At 43.7% G+C, this 14,920-nt stretch overlaps 1 protein-coding gene across 1 annotated transcript in view; it reads left to right on the plus strand.

Annotated features, from left to right (window-relative positions):
* The first annotated feature begins 253 nt into the window (after window positions 1-253).
* Window positions 254-14,920, plus strand: part of LOC106568589 (phospholipid phosphatase-related protein type 1) — a 133,112-nt gene continuing 118,445 nt past the window's right edge. The window contains exon 1 of the mRNA XM_045692700.2: window positions 254-478. The gene's annotated coding sequence lies outside the window, so the exon portion shown is untranslated. The remainder of the gene's footprint in view (window positions 479-14,920) is intronic.

Below are 14,920 nucleotides of genomic sequence, written 5' to 3' on the forward strand. Positions count from 1 at the left end.
GTTCAAGCCCAACCTTCTCGCCCAGTAGTCAGTATTCCTCCAGTAAACAGGTCCTGACAGCTGGTGGTGGATTCAACCCCAACCTTCTCGCCCAGTAGCCAGTATTCCTCCAGTAAACAGGTCCTGACAGTGTACAGGTGATACACGGGTTGTGACGCAGCCTCCACCACAGTCACTAAAAAACAAATACTTGGTGGTGGACGAGACGTCAGTCCCCGTTGATAGCGGGGAGGCTGTATAAAAGCTCATTACCACGCATGAGTGGTTTCTCAGTGGTAAAACCACGCCGTGGCCCCTCCTCCGACTCACAGCATCTCCTTTACATTCTCCCGACCGCTTTCTGATCACCCGTCTCAAAGTACACTGTAGCAACTCGGACAATACGATGGAGTAGCACGACTTTTGGCCGTTCTTTCCTTTCCAATCCCTCTTTTTTTGATGGATTTGCACTTCTATTGGAATATACTTTAATCACACGGTAAGTTGTCCGTGATGCAGTCGGTGGCGCCCACGGACACTGGGTGAGAAATAAACGGAATTGTTGCTGTTCGCCAATTCAACTATTGTCTATTGTTGCTCACATCGTCCACGGTCGATAGCCTCCTGCTTTAATGGACACGAGTGGAGTGGCAGCGTGTTTCTTTCTACAAGCCCGTTACACGTAGCCAGTGTTTCACTATAGATTCACTTTGTTTCAATGGTCAAGCCTGGAGAGGGACAGGCTACTACGAGCACGGTCCTCAAGAGGGTCATTTGACCAGCGAGGAGCCGTAGAGTCAAGACAAACACCTGCCTGTGGAAGTCATCTGGACCGTGAGGTGATGGCTGTCTCATTACCACACCGTGGTCGTGTTGACTTGTATATACCGAGGTGTTGTGAGAGCTTAGAAATCACAAACAGACATATGTTCGCCATTAGCGGGGACATGGTGATGCAGCCTAGTCGCCTTTCTTTGGTCGTTGTCCGGTTTAGGAGCAGTGCTGATTTTTAGGATAATAATGAATACATGAACAAGTGGGGACCTGATCCTATATTAGCTCTCCTATTCTAAGATCCTGATCTGTTATCTCCCGATCATCTTTACCCCAATCTGATTGCACACGATGCCCTACGGGCTGTGGCCCTTCTAGTTGGTGTTTAGCTACACATCAGGCCTATCATGATATTGATGTGTGTCTATGCAATAAAGCAATTCGGGTGATTTCAACAACAACGTGGAAATCCCCCCCCCCCCCCCCCCCATCAAAAGAGATTGAATTCACTCACCTCTATTGGGCCAGCTAATGTATCTGGCCAGTGACTTCACATGGGCACATCATCATCACACTATGTCACTGCCTATGGGCCCTGGTCAACAGTAGTTTACTATATATATATATATAGGGAATATACTTCAGCTATGGACTGGCCCTATGGATGGATGGATGGAAAGCCCTATAGAGTCAACATTAGAGGTCGACCGATTATGATTTTTCAACGCCAATACCGCTACCGATTATTGGAGGACCCCCCAAAAAAAGCGATGCCGATTAATCGGCCAATTTAAAAAAAATGTATTTATTTGTAATAATGACAATTACAACAATATTGAATAGACACTTATTTTAACTTAATATAATACATAAATACTATCAATTTAGCCTCAAATAAATAATGAAACATGTTCAATTTGGTTTAAATAATGCAAAAACAAAGTGTTGGAGAAAGTAAAAGTGCAATATGTGCCATGTAAAAAAGCTAACGTTTAAGTTTCTTGCTCAGAACATGAGAACATATGAAAGCTGGTGGTTCCTTTTAACATGAGTCTTCAATATTCCCAGTTAAGATGTTTTAGGTTGTAGTTATTATAGGAATTATAGGACTATTTCTCTCTATACGATTTGTATTTCATATACCTTTGACTATTGGATGTTCTTATGGGCACTTTAGTATTGCCAGTGTAACAGTATAGCTTCCGTCCCTCTCCTCGCTCCTACCTGGGCTCGGACCAGGAACACATCGACAACAGCCACCCTCGAAGCAGCGTTACCCATGTAGAGCAAGGGAAACAACTACTCCAAGTCTCAGAGCGAGTGACGTTTGAAACGCTATTAGCGCGCACCCGGCTAACTAGCTAGTCATTTCACATCGGTTACACCAGCCTAATCTCGGGGGTTGAAGTCATAAACAGCTCAATGCTTGAAGAATTGCGAAGAGCTGCTGGAAAAACGTACGAAGGTGCTGTTTGAATGAATGCTTACGAGCCTGCTGCTGCCTACCATCACTCAGTCAGACTGCTCTATCAAATCATAGACTTAATTATAACATAATAACACACAGAAATACGAGTGTTTGGTCATTAATAAGGTCGAATCAGGAAACTATCATTTCGAAAACGAAACGTTTATTATTTCAGTGAAATACGGAACCGTTCCGTATTTTATCTAACGGGTGGCATCCCTAAGTCTAAATATTCATGTTAGCAGGCAATATTATTAACTAAATATGCAGGTTTAAAAATATATACTTGTGTATTGATTTTAAGAAAGGCATTGATGTTTATGGTTAGGTACATTAGTGCAACGACAGTGCTTTTTTCGCGAATGCGTTTTTGTTAAATCATCACCCGTTTGGCGAAGTAGGCTGTGATTCGATGATAAATTAACAGGCACCGCATTGATTATATGCAACGCAGGACACACTAGTTAAACTAGTAATATCATCAACCATGTGTAGTTAACTAGTGATTATGTTAAGATTGATAGTTTTTTATAAGATAAGTTTAATGCTAGCTAGGAACTTACCTTGGCTTCTTGCTGCCGTAACGTAACAGGTAGTCAGCCTGCCACGCAGTCTCCTCGTCGAGTGCAATGTAAGGCAGGTGGTTAGAGTGTTGGACTAGTAACCGGAAGGTTGCAAAAACGAATCCCCGAATCCCCCCTGAACAAGGCAGTTAAGCCCCGTTCCAAGGCCCTCATTGAAAATAAGAATGTGTTTTTTAATCTGACTTGCCTAGTTAAATAAAGGTGTAAAAAAAAAAGAAATAATTTTTTTGGGGGGCAAATCGGTGGCCAAAAATACAGATTACCGATTGTTATGAAAACTTGAAATCGGCCCTAATTAATCGGCCATTCCGATTAACCTCTCTAGGGTCGGTGGGACGAAATCGTCCCACCTACGTAACAGCCAGTGGAATCCTGTGGCGCGTTATTCGAATACCTTAGAAATGCTATTACTTCAATTTCTCAAACATATGACTATTTTACACCATTTTAAAGACAAGACTCTCGTTAATCTAACCACACTGTCCGATTTCAAAAAGGCTTTACCACGAAAGCAAAACATTAGATTATGTCAGGAGAGTACCCAGCCAGAAATAATCAGACACCCATTTTTCAAGCTAGCATATAATGTCACATAAACCCAAACCACAGCTAAATGCAGCACTAACCTTTGATGATCTTCATCAGATGACACACCTAGGACATTATGTTATACAATACATGCATGTTTTGTTCAATCAAGTTCATATTTATATAAAAAACCAGCTTTTTACATTAGCATGTGACGTTCAGAACTAGCATACCCCCCGCAAACTTCCGGTGAATTTACTAAATTACTCACGATAAACGTTCACAAAAAACATAACAATTATTTTAAGAATTATAGATACAGAACTGCTCTATGCACTCGCTATGTTCGATTTTAAAATAGCTTTTCGGTGAAAGCTCATTTTGCAATATTCTAAGTAGATAGCCCGGCATCACAGTGCTAGCTATTTAGACACCCACCAAGTTTAGCCCTCACCAAAGTCAGATTTACTATAAGAAAAATGTTATTAACTTTGCTGTTCTTCGTCAGAATGCACTCCCTGGACTTCTACTTCAATAACAAATGTTGGTTTGGTTCAAAATAATCCATAGTTATGTTCAAATATCCTCTGTTTTGTTCGTGCGTTCAAGACACTATCCGAAGTGTAAAGAAGGGTGACGCGCACGACGCGTTTCGTGACAAAAAAATTCTAAATATTCCATTACCGTACTTCGAAGCATGTCAACCGCTGTTTAAAATCAATTTTTATGCAATTTTTCTCGTAAAAAAGCGATAATATTCCGACCGGGAATCTGTGTTTTAGTACAAAGAGAGAGAAAATAAAAACATGGGGTCGCCTCGTGCACGCGCCTCAGTCTCATAGTACTCTGACTGACCACTATCCAAACGCGCTAATGTGTTTCAGCCAGGGGCTGCCTCGACATCATTCAGCCTTTTCCCGGGTTCTGAGAGCCTATGGGAGCCGTAGGAAGTGTCACGTTACAGCAAAGATCCTAAGTTTTCAATAAAAAGAGTCAAGAAGCTCAAGGAATGGTCAGAGAGGGCACTTCCTGTACAGAATCTTCTCAGGTTTTTGCCTGCCATATGAGTTCTGTTATACTCACAGACACCATTCAAACAGTTTTAGAAACTTTAGGGTGTTTTCTATCCAAAGCCAATAATTATATGCATATTCTAGTTTCTGGGCAGTAGTAATAACCAGATTAAATCAGGTACGTTTTTTATCCGGCCGTGTAAATACTGCCCCCTAGCCCTAACAGGTTAATCCGTCGACCTCTAGTCAACATCACCACCATAGGCTGAGAATGTGTGGATGTTGATCCCCCTTGTTACACATTCACACACACATAGACAGCCTCATTTTCAGTGTGGAGGGGTGAATTCATGATGCCTTGTAGTGTTTGTTAGTTTCTTCTCATTGGCTAGATCAGTAATGAATGTGTATATTGTGCTGTGTATTAATCAGTGAAGGCTGGACAAGCTCTAGGCTACCACATTGTGTTCCATAAACGCCAGCTGGCTATTCAAATAGCGACTACTAACCCTCAGTGGTCGTCTACTTCATTCACTAACAGATTTACCCCTTTGCGTCTTTCTTTATGATGGGTACTTGGGAATGTCGGGAACACGCTGCCTATAGGCTACAACACATCGATACAGATAAACTACAATGAACTACTGCCGTAGGTTAAACCTAAATCTAATACACTTTTATTAGTGTCAAATTATACAGGTACATTCTCAACACAGCAGTCAGTCAGCATTTAGAAAAGCATGCAGCTGTGTTTCAATTTTTAAAAAGTCTGAAAACCCCCCCAATGATTAACCTTTCAGACTGAACTAAGCACATTTAAACACCTGTCAGACTGAACTAAGGACCTTTTAAACACCTTTCAGACTGAACTACGCACATTTAAACACCTGTCAGACTGAACTAAGGACCTTTTAAACACCTTTCAGACTGAACTACGCACATTTAAACACCTGTCAGACTGAACTAAGGACCTTTTAAACACCTTTCAGACTGAACTAAGGACCTTTTAAACACCTTTCAGACTGAACTACGCACATTTAAACACCTTTCAGACTGAACTAAGGACCTTTTAAACACCTTTCAGACTGAACTACGCACATTTAAACACCTTTCAGACGGAACTAAGGACCTTTTTAACACCTTTCAGACTGAGCTAAGCACCTTTTTAACACCTTTCAGACTGAGCTAAGGACATTTAAACACCTTTCAGACTGAACTAAGGACATTTTTAAACACCTTTCAGACTGAGCTAAGGACCTTTAAACACCTTTCAGACTGAGCTAAGGACATTTAAACACCTTTCAGACTGAACTAAGGACATTTTTAAACACCTTTCAGACTGAGCTAAGGACCTTTAAACACCTTTCAGACTGAGCTAAGGACATTTTTAAACACCTTTCAGACTGAACTAAGGACCTTTTAAACACCTTTCAGACTGAACTAAGGACCTTTTTAAAGGGCCAATGCAGCCATTTCTATCTCAATATCAAATCATTTCTGGGTAACAATTAAGGACCTTACTCTGATTGTTACATCATGTGATGTAAAAAGGGCTTTATAAATACATTTGATTTGATTTTCAATTCAAAATGTAAAAAAAATAAACAAAAATAGTTTCTTAGCAAATATCAATTTCTCAATCTAGAATTTAGCTATGACTGTCTGGGAGTGGCTTGAGTGGGAAGGGCTAAACAGAAAACAAGCTGTAATTGGCAGAGAGGTTTGGGTGTATGGCAATTCCACAGTAACAGAATTATGCTTTTAAAATGAGTGCCCCCCCCCACAAAAAATCGAATAAAACAACATAACTTATTGCTAGCCTGCACTGGAAGTCTTGGCTGCATCATGTTAGCTCCCCGGTCACGATGCACAGCAGTTAACACACTCGAATAATGCAACACAGCATGTCGACATTTTTTAAAACTTATTTACTGTTCGCAAAACAATGTCCATACAGGCTTTACAACACTTTACAATGAAAGAAGATACCGATAGCTTCCCGTTTTGTAGGCTAACTTAACTACCTAGTTGACAGCTGAAGCTAACATCAATTCACTCCCCTAGTACTTTGTTTGTGATAATATACACACCTGTGCTTTACCCTACAGTACTGAACGGTATTCTACAGTACTGTGCTTTACTTTACAGTACAGTATTGTTCAGTTTCTTTACTGAACTGAACTGTACTCTACTGTACTTTACAGTACTGAACTCTACTCTACAGTACTGAACTGTACTTTACTCTACAGTACTGAACTGTACTCTACAGTACTGAACTGTACTCTACAGTACTGAACTGTACTCTACAGTAACTGAACTCTACTTTACTCTACAGTACTGTAATTACTTTTTGAATGGGTAATAAACTAGCAATAGTCTGTTGCTAAATATCTCCAAAAACTAAAAGCATTGGCTGGGAAACACATAGAGCCATGACTACATGGAACTCTCTGCCGCCCCAGGTAACTCAAGACAGCAATAAAACCAGATAAAAAACACCTTACTGCACAACAGGGACTGTGAAGAGACACGCAGACAATTTGATATATATTTTGTATTGTAATTTACACTGTATTATGGATTGTAATGTGTAGATGGGTGGCCTTGCATGAATCATTGACTTGTGGCAGCCGGAGCGGCTCATAGAGCAGGGACCATCTCCTGTTTCTGAAGCGCGAGGCAGGAGGCAGGAGACAGGAGGCAGGAGACAGGAACCATCTCCTGTTTCTGAAGCAGGAGGCTGGAGGCAGGAGGCAGGAGACAGGAACCATCTCCTGTTTCTGAAGCGGGAGGCGGGAGGCAGGAGACAGGAGGCAGGAGACAGGAACCATCTCCTGTTTCTAAAGCGGGAGGCGGGAGACGGGAGGCGGGAGGCAGGAGGCAGGAGATGATGTTATGTGTATAATTAGCTGTTTTTATTTGTTGTTTTGTTTCCTGTTTGGACCCCGGGAAGAGTGTAATTGAGGATCCCAATAAAATATGAAATACTGTGCTGTATTGTACTGCGCTGTCCAAACGTGTAAACCTAACTGTGGTTTGTCACTACTATGATTTCACATTATAGCCAATTCAATTGCAGAAATTCCGTTACTTTCTGAAATTCCATTAACGATTTGGTAACGGAATTTCAAGTTTTAATTCATCACTTCATAATAAGAAGTGTAACGATTCACCCACAGTTCAAATGGTTAAGATACTAGTACGTCGGTCCCCAGGAGCCCGAACCAATCCAAATTAAGCCGATTTGAAACGTTATGAATTACCGTTTCACTAATGTTTTAACTCATATAGTCTTATTCTGAAAATACCTCATCTGTTGTGACTGAACTCATGCATCTTATCCTTCAGGTCAGTAGCCTATTGAACTTTTATTCATGTAACTAAGTATGACTGTTACACAGGGCAGGAGAGACAGCTGCTGCTGCCAGCCAGAGGTAGGACTAACCCTGTTGTACACAGGGCAGGAGAGACAGCTGCCAACCAGAGGTAGGGCTAACCCTGTTGTACACAGGGCAGGAGAGACAGCTGCCAACCAGAGGTAGGACTAACCCTGTTGTACACAGGGCAGGAGAGACAGCTGCCAACCAGAGGTAGGGCTAACCCTGTTGTACACAGGGCAGGAGAGACAGCTGCTGCTGCCAACCAGAGGTAGGGCTAACCCTGTTGTACACAGGGCAGGAGAGACAGCTGCCAGCCAGAGGTAGGGCTAACCCTGTTGTACACAGGGCAGGAGAGACAGCTGCTGCTGCCAACCAGAGGTAGGACTAACCCTGTTGTACACAGGGCAGGAGAGACAGCTGCTGCTGCCAACCAGAGGTAGGACTAACCCTGTTGTACACAGGGCAGGAGAGACAGCTGCCAACCAGAGGTAGGGCTAACCCTGTTGTACACAGGGCAGGAGAGACAGCTGCCAACCAGAGGTAGGGCTAACCCTGTTGTACACAGGGCAGGAGAGACAGCTGCCAACCAGAGGTAGGGCTAACCCTGTTGTACACAGGGCAGGAGAGACAGCTGCCAACCAGAGGTAGGGCTAACCCTGTTGTACACAGGGCAGGAGAGACAGCTGCTGCTGCCAACCAGAGGTAGGGCTAACCCTGTTGTACACAGGGCAGGAGAGACAGCTGCCAGCCAGAGGTAGGGCTAACCCTGTTGTACACAGGGCAGGAGAGACAGCTGCTGCTGCCAACCAGAGGTAGGACTAACCCTGTTGTACACAGGGCAGGAGAGACAGCTGCTGCTGCCAACCAGAGGTAGGACTAACCCTGTTGTACACAGGGCAGGAGAGACAGCTGCCAACCAGAGGTAGGGCTAACCCTGTTGTACACAGGGCAGGAGAGACAGCTGCCAACCAGAGGTAGGGCTAACCCTGTTGTACACAGGGCAGGAGAGACAGCTGCCAGCCAGAGGTAGGGCTAACCCTGTTTTAATAAGATAGATCTGTACAGCACCTTCAGCATTCAGCTGTTTGTGATGTCAAATCGTAGACTTCATCAGTTGAGTGTAATGTGCTGGGTCGGCAGCGTAGCCTAGTGGTTAGAGCGTTGGACTAGTAACCGTAAAGGTTGCAAGTTCAAATCCCCGAGCTGACAATGTACAAAATCTGTTGTTCTGCTCCTGAACAAGGCAGTTAACCCACTGTTCCCCGGTAGGCCGTCATTATAAATAAGAATTTGTTCTTAACTGACTTGCCTGGTTAAATAAAATAATTACTAATAGTGCATTACAACAGGCCATTTTACCGGAGTGGATTCAACTGCTGATTGGGGTTTTCAATCATTCATATATTATATGGATTGTTCAGGTTTACCGTAAGAAATAGTTTTGTTTGTTTTGCTATAATAGTACTAAACAGTCAGTGTATTTGGTCATTTTTACATGAACCGGTTAATTTCATAAAAGACAGCAACAATTTTTTGGTGAGTTGTGCATTGTCTCGTTCGTAGGTCGGAGTGGGAGAACCTCTTTAAAATTCCAAACGGTCTAAACCATGTGGTTTTTAGACGGGGGGGGGGGTCAAATCCAAAACTGCATTATATTAATTGGCTAAATGCCATGCAAATTTTTAAAGATAAATATTGACATAGTACTAGCTAAAAAAAAATATATATATATCTGCAAAAATGACCAGTTAATTAGTGGTCAGGGTTGGCTAAGTTACTTTCTAAATGTAATCTGTTACAGTTACTAGTTACATGTCCAAAATAGTAATCACTAACTGTTGGATTACCCCAAACTCAGTAATGTAATCTGATTACATTCAGTTACTTTTAGATTACTTTCCCTTTAAGAGGCATTAGAAGAAGACAGAAATGTATGTTACCAATTGAACGACATCTATTGCAGGATAAATCAATATTAACGTTTATACAGCTAGCCATATATGGATGTTTCATTTTACTTTATGGGTTGGTTATGTAGGCTTCTTCTAACCCATCACTTTCTACTACATATAATAATACGATTAAATTATATCTTTACATTAAAAACCAAAGTTATCAGAATTCCAGTCATTGTAATACCTCTTGATCTTCAGGAATTGGACTTGGAAATATGGAAGTATAGATTAGCCAAATTGTTTTACCTGAGCATGACCCCAAAACTGAGGACTTATTAGCCTACTCTGTTGTTTATGATTGTGTTGTCATGGACGACTGATTGGGCTCATTGATTCCAGTTGTAAAATAAATGCTGCGCTCATGGAACAGCTTTGAGCACTACTGAAAAGGGCTATTTACATGGGAAACACCAATGCCATATGCTGCATTTGCTACAGGAATATATTGTTTACCTTTTAGTTGGTGACACTTTGATATCTTGATAATATGCAGCTGTTTAAAGGGCAAATCCAAAGATGAAACAATAACAAAACGGCCGCCCCGCCTCTGTTTTGGTAAAAAGCTGAAGGATGGGCCTGGAGAAATGTAACCACTCTCAGATTAATAGACAGAGCTATGGATGCAAGGACTGACCATCCATGATATCAAAAGTATTGTTTTAATGGTATGAGGCTATACAGTGTTTGTTTACATTTACAATGTTTAAATCATTGGAGAAAAACAAGTTTATATGTTGGGTTGTCATGGAGTGTGACTGTTGAACTAAACTCATGAGGCATTTATAAATTATATTCTTCAAGAATCAATGGACATACTATATATATATTTCTAATATATATAATTTATATGTCCAATAACGGATGTAGCAACTACAGATTGCCCTTTAAATCTATCAATAGTGTGCCAGTCTGAGCATGTATCCATTAGGCCTATGGATTTATTTGTTTTATCATCGTGAATTAGATTGATCAATAAAAGCCCCACTTTAATTCCATCGGCTGGGATCCGCACCGTGCAGCTGTTGCAAGAGCACATTTTCCACTGACTGTCCTCTGGTTTCAAAAACAATGATTGATATGCAGCTTAAACTTCTTGAATTCAACCATTATCGAGTTCAAATACACATTTTAGATTTGTAAACAGCCGTCCAGAACAACCACAATCCATAAGGCTCAAATAGCTAAATGAGAGAGCAGCAGTGTGATTCACATCAACGCGCTATGTAGATATCAGTAATAAGTGATATCCGTATCGCTGTAGACTACACCACTGCTGTCATCCTTACCTCCAAGAGTTCATTCAAGTTGGCCGACAACAGTTGCACCAATAGAAGACATAGCTTGGACTGTTGCCTACAAGAAGCCTATTCCTGCTCTTTTCCCACGATCCATCAAACACATTTGATGTGTCATCATAGTGGTCTCTGATTGGTGGTCAGACTTGTTCACGTTGAACAAATTTTAAACTTGCGCCTTTTTTTCAATGCTGATTATGAATATCATTGAGAAAATGGAGAAGGATTAAAGATTTTTTTTGTGCAAATATCCTTTCTGAATTTAAAAGTAATCCAAGAAGTAATCATCTAGTTTTTCAAAAGTAATCTGTAATTTGATTAAAATATTTTATCTGGTAACATAACGGATTACAGTTACCGTTATTTTTTTTGTAATCCCTTACATGTAACGGATTACATATAATCTATTACTCCCCAACCCTGTCAGTGGGTGATGGGGATTTCAGATAAATGTGGGGGGACAAAAATAATAAATTACCCCCCCTACTCCTAATCTGATAGTGGGCTGGTAGATGTTCAGTCTGCCCTATGGCTCAGCTCAGCTGGTAGATGTTCAGTCTGCCCTATGGCTCAGCTCAGCTGGTAGATGATCAGTCTGCCCTATGGCTCAGCTCAGCTGGTAGATGATCAGTCTGCCCAGCTGGTAGATTCTCAGTCTGCCCTATGGCTCAGCTCAGCTGGTAGATGTTCAGTCTGCCCTATGGCTCAGCTCAGCTGGTAGATGATCAGTCTGCCCTATGGCTCAGCTCAGCTGGTAGATGATCAGTCTGCCCTATGGCTCAGCTGGTAGATGTTCAGTCTGCCCTATGGCTCAGCTCAGGCGGTAGATGCTCAGTCTGCCCTATGGCTCAGCTCAGCTGGTAGATTCTCAGTCTGCCCTATTGCTCAGCTCAGCTGGTAGATTCTCAGTCTGCCCTATGGCTCAGCTCAGCTGGTAGATTCTCAGTCTGCCCTATGGCTCAGCTCAGCTGGTAGATTCTCAGTCTGCCCTATGGCTCAGCTCAGCTGGTAGATTCTCAGTCTGCCCTATGGCTCAGCTCAGGTGGTAGATGTTCAGTCTGCCCTATGGCTCAGCTCAGGTGGTAGATGTTCAGTCTGCCCTATGGCTCAGCTCAGGTGGTAGATTCTCAGTCTGCCCTATGGCTCAGCTCAGGTGATAGATGGTCAGTCTGCCCTATGGCTCAGCTCAGGCGGTAGATGCTCAGTCTGCCTTATGGCTCAGCTCAGGTGGTAGATGTTCAGTCTGCCCCATGGCTCAGCTCAGGCGGTAGATTCTCAGTCTGCCCTATGGCTCAGCTCAGCTGGTAGATTCTCAGTCTGCCCTATGGCTCAGCTCAGGTGGTAGATTCTCAGTCTGCCCTATGGCTCAGCTCAGGTGATGGATGGTCAGTCTGCCCTATTGCTCAGCTCAGGTGGTAGATGTTCAGTCTGCCCCATGGCTCAGCTCAGGCGGTAGATTCTCAGTCTGCCCTATGGCTCAGCTCAGCTGGTAGATTCTCAGTCTGCCCTATGGCTCAGCTCAGGTGGTAGATTCTCAGTCTGCCCTATGGCTCAGCTCAGGTGATGGATGGTCAGTCTGCCCTATTGCTCAGCTCAGGTGGTAGATGCTCAGTCTGCCCTATGGCTCAGCTCAGGTGGTAGATGCTCAGTCTGCCCTATGGCTCAGCTCAGGCGGTAGATGCTCAGTCTGCCCTATAGCTCAGCTCAGGTGGTAGATGTTCAGTCTGCCCTATGGCTCAGCTCAGGTGGTAGATTCTCAGTCTGCCCTATGGCTCAGCTCAGCTGGTAGATTCTCAGTCTGCCCTATGGCTCAGCTCAGGTGGTAGATGTTCAGTCTGCCCTATGGCTCAGCTCAGGTGGTAGATGTTCAGTCTGCCCTATGGCTCAGCTCAGGTGGTAGATTCTCAGTCTGCCCTATGGCTCAGCTCAGGTGATAGATGGTCAGTCTGCCCTATGGCTCAGCTCAGGCGGTAGATGCTCAGTCTGCCTTATGGCTCAGCTCAGGTGGTAGATGTTCAGTCTGCCCCATGGCTCAGCTCAGGCGGTAGATTCTCAGTCTGCCCTATGGCTCAGCTCAGCTGGTAGATTCTCAGTCTGCCCTATGGCTCAGCTCAGGTGGTAGATTCTCAGTCTGCCCTATGGCTCAGCTCAGGTGATGGATGGTCAGTCTGCCCTATTGCTCAGCTCAGGTGGTAGATGCTCAGTCTGCCCTATGGCTCAGCTCAGGTGGTAGATGCTCAGTCTGCCCTATGGCTCAGCTCAGGCGGTAGATGCTCAGTCTGCCCTATGGCTCAGCTCAGGCGGTAGATGTTCAGTCTGCCCTATGGCTCAGCTCAGGCGGTAGATGTTCAGTCTGCCCTATGGCTCAGCTCAGCTGGTAGATGTTCAGTCTGCCCTATGGCTCAGCTCAGCTGGTAGATGTTCAGTCTGCCCTATGGCTCAGCTCAGGTGGTAGATGCTCAGTCTGCCCTATGGCTCAGCTCAGGTGGTAGATTCTCAGTCTGCCCTATGGCTCAGCTCAGGTGGTAGATTCTCAGTCTGCCCTATGGCTCAGCTCAGGTGGTAGATCTCAGTCTGCCCTATGGCTCAGCTCAGGTGGTAGATTCTCAGTCTGCCCTATGGCTCAGCTCAGGTGGTAGATGCTCAGTCTGCCCTATGGCTCAGCTCAGGCGGTAGATTCTCAGTCTGCCCTATGGCTCAGCTCAGCCACTCCTCAGTTGTCCAGTGTTGGTGAGATGCTGTCTGTTTGTGGCCCGCCTGTTAACTTGCATGATTCTTCCCATTCTCCTTTCAACCTCTCATCAACCAGCTGTTTTCACCCACAGGACTGTTGCTGACTGGATGTTTTTGTTTGTTGCATCATTCTCAGTAAACCCGAGACACTGTCGTGCGTGAACATCCCAGGAGGCCGTTTCTGAGATACTGGATTCGGTGCACCAGGCACCGATCATACCAGGCACCGATCATACCAGGCTCAGATCATACCAGGCTCAGATCATACCAGGCTCAGATCATACCAGGCTCTGATCATACCAGGCTCAGATCATACCAGGCTCTGATCATACCAGGCTCTGATCATACCAGGTTCTGATCATACCAGGCTCAGATCATACCAGGCTCAGTCACTTAGGTCACTAGCTTTATCCAGTCTAACGTTCAATGGAACAGTAACTGAATGCCTTGATGCCTGTCTGCCTGCTTTATATAACAAGCCACCGCCTCGTTACTCCACTGTCTGCCTGCTTTATATAACAAGCCACCGCCTCATTACTCCACTGTCTGCCTGCTTTATATAACAAGCCACCGCCACATTACTCCACTGTCTGCCTGCTTTATATAACAAGCCACCGCCACATTACTCCACTGTCTGCCTGCTTTATATAACAAGCCACCGCCTCATTACTCCACTGTCTGCCTGCTTTATATAACAAGCCACCGCCTCATTACTCCACTGTCTGCCTGCTTTATATAACAAGCCACCGCCTCATTACTCCACTGTCTGTAGGAGCGAACCATGTGTGAACTGGGTGGTGTACCTAATAAACTGGCCATCCTAATATTAAGTTGCAAACCCCCAACCCCCCTTTTGCACCTTACCTTACCCCTAACCTTACCCCTTACCTCAGTTCATCAGGGTATGGGCTCTACAAGGTGTCGGAAGAGTTCCACAAGGATGCGGGCCCAGTTAAATGTCTTGCCCATTCACCCTCTGAATGGCACATATACACAATCCATGTCTCAAAGATTAAAATCCTTCTTTGACTTGTCTCCACTCTTGTCTCATCTATACTGATTTAGAAAAATATTTAAGTGAAGTCAATAAGGGATCATAGCTTTTACTTTGTCAGTCTATATCATGGAAAGAGCAGGTGTTCATAATGTTTTGTAGAAAAATGACCAAGAGACAAGTCTACATAATGTATTCATGTAATAAACGGTCTGAT

Source organism: Salmo salar, chromosome 13, assembly GCF_965601325.2.
Source record: "Salmo salar chromosome 13, fSalSal1, whole genome shotgun sequence".
NCBI lineage: Eukaryota > Metazoa > Chordata > Actinopteri > Salmoniformes > Salmonidae > Salmo > Salmo salar.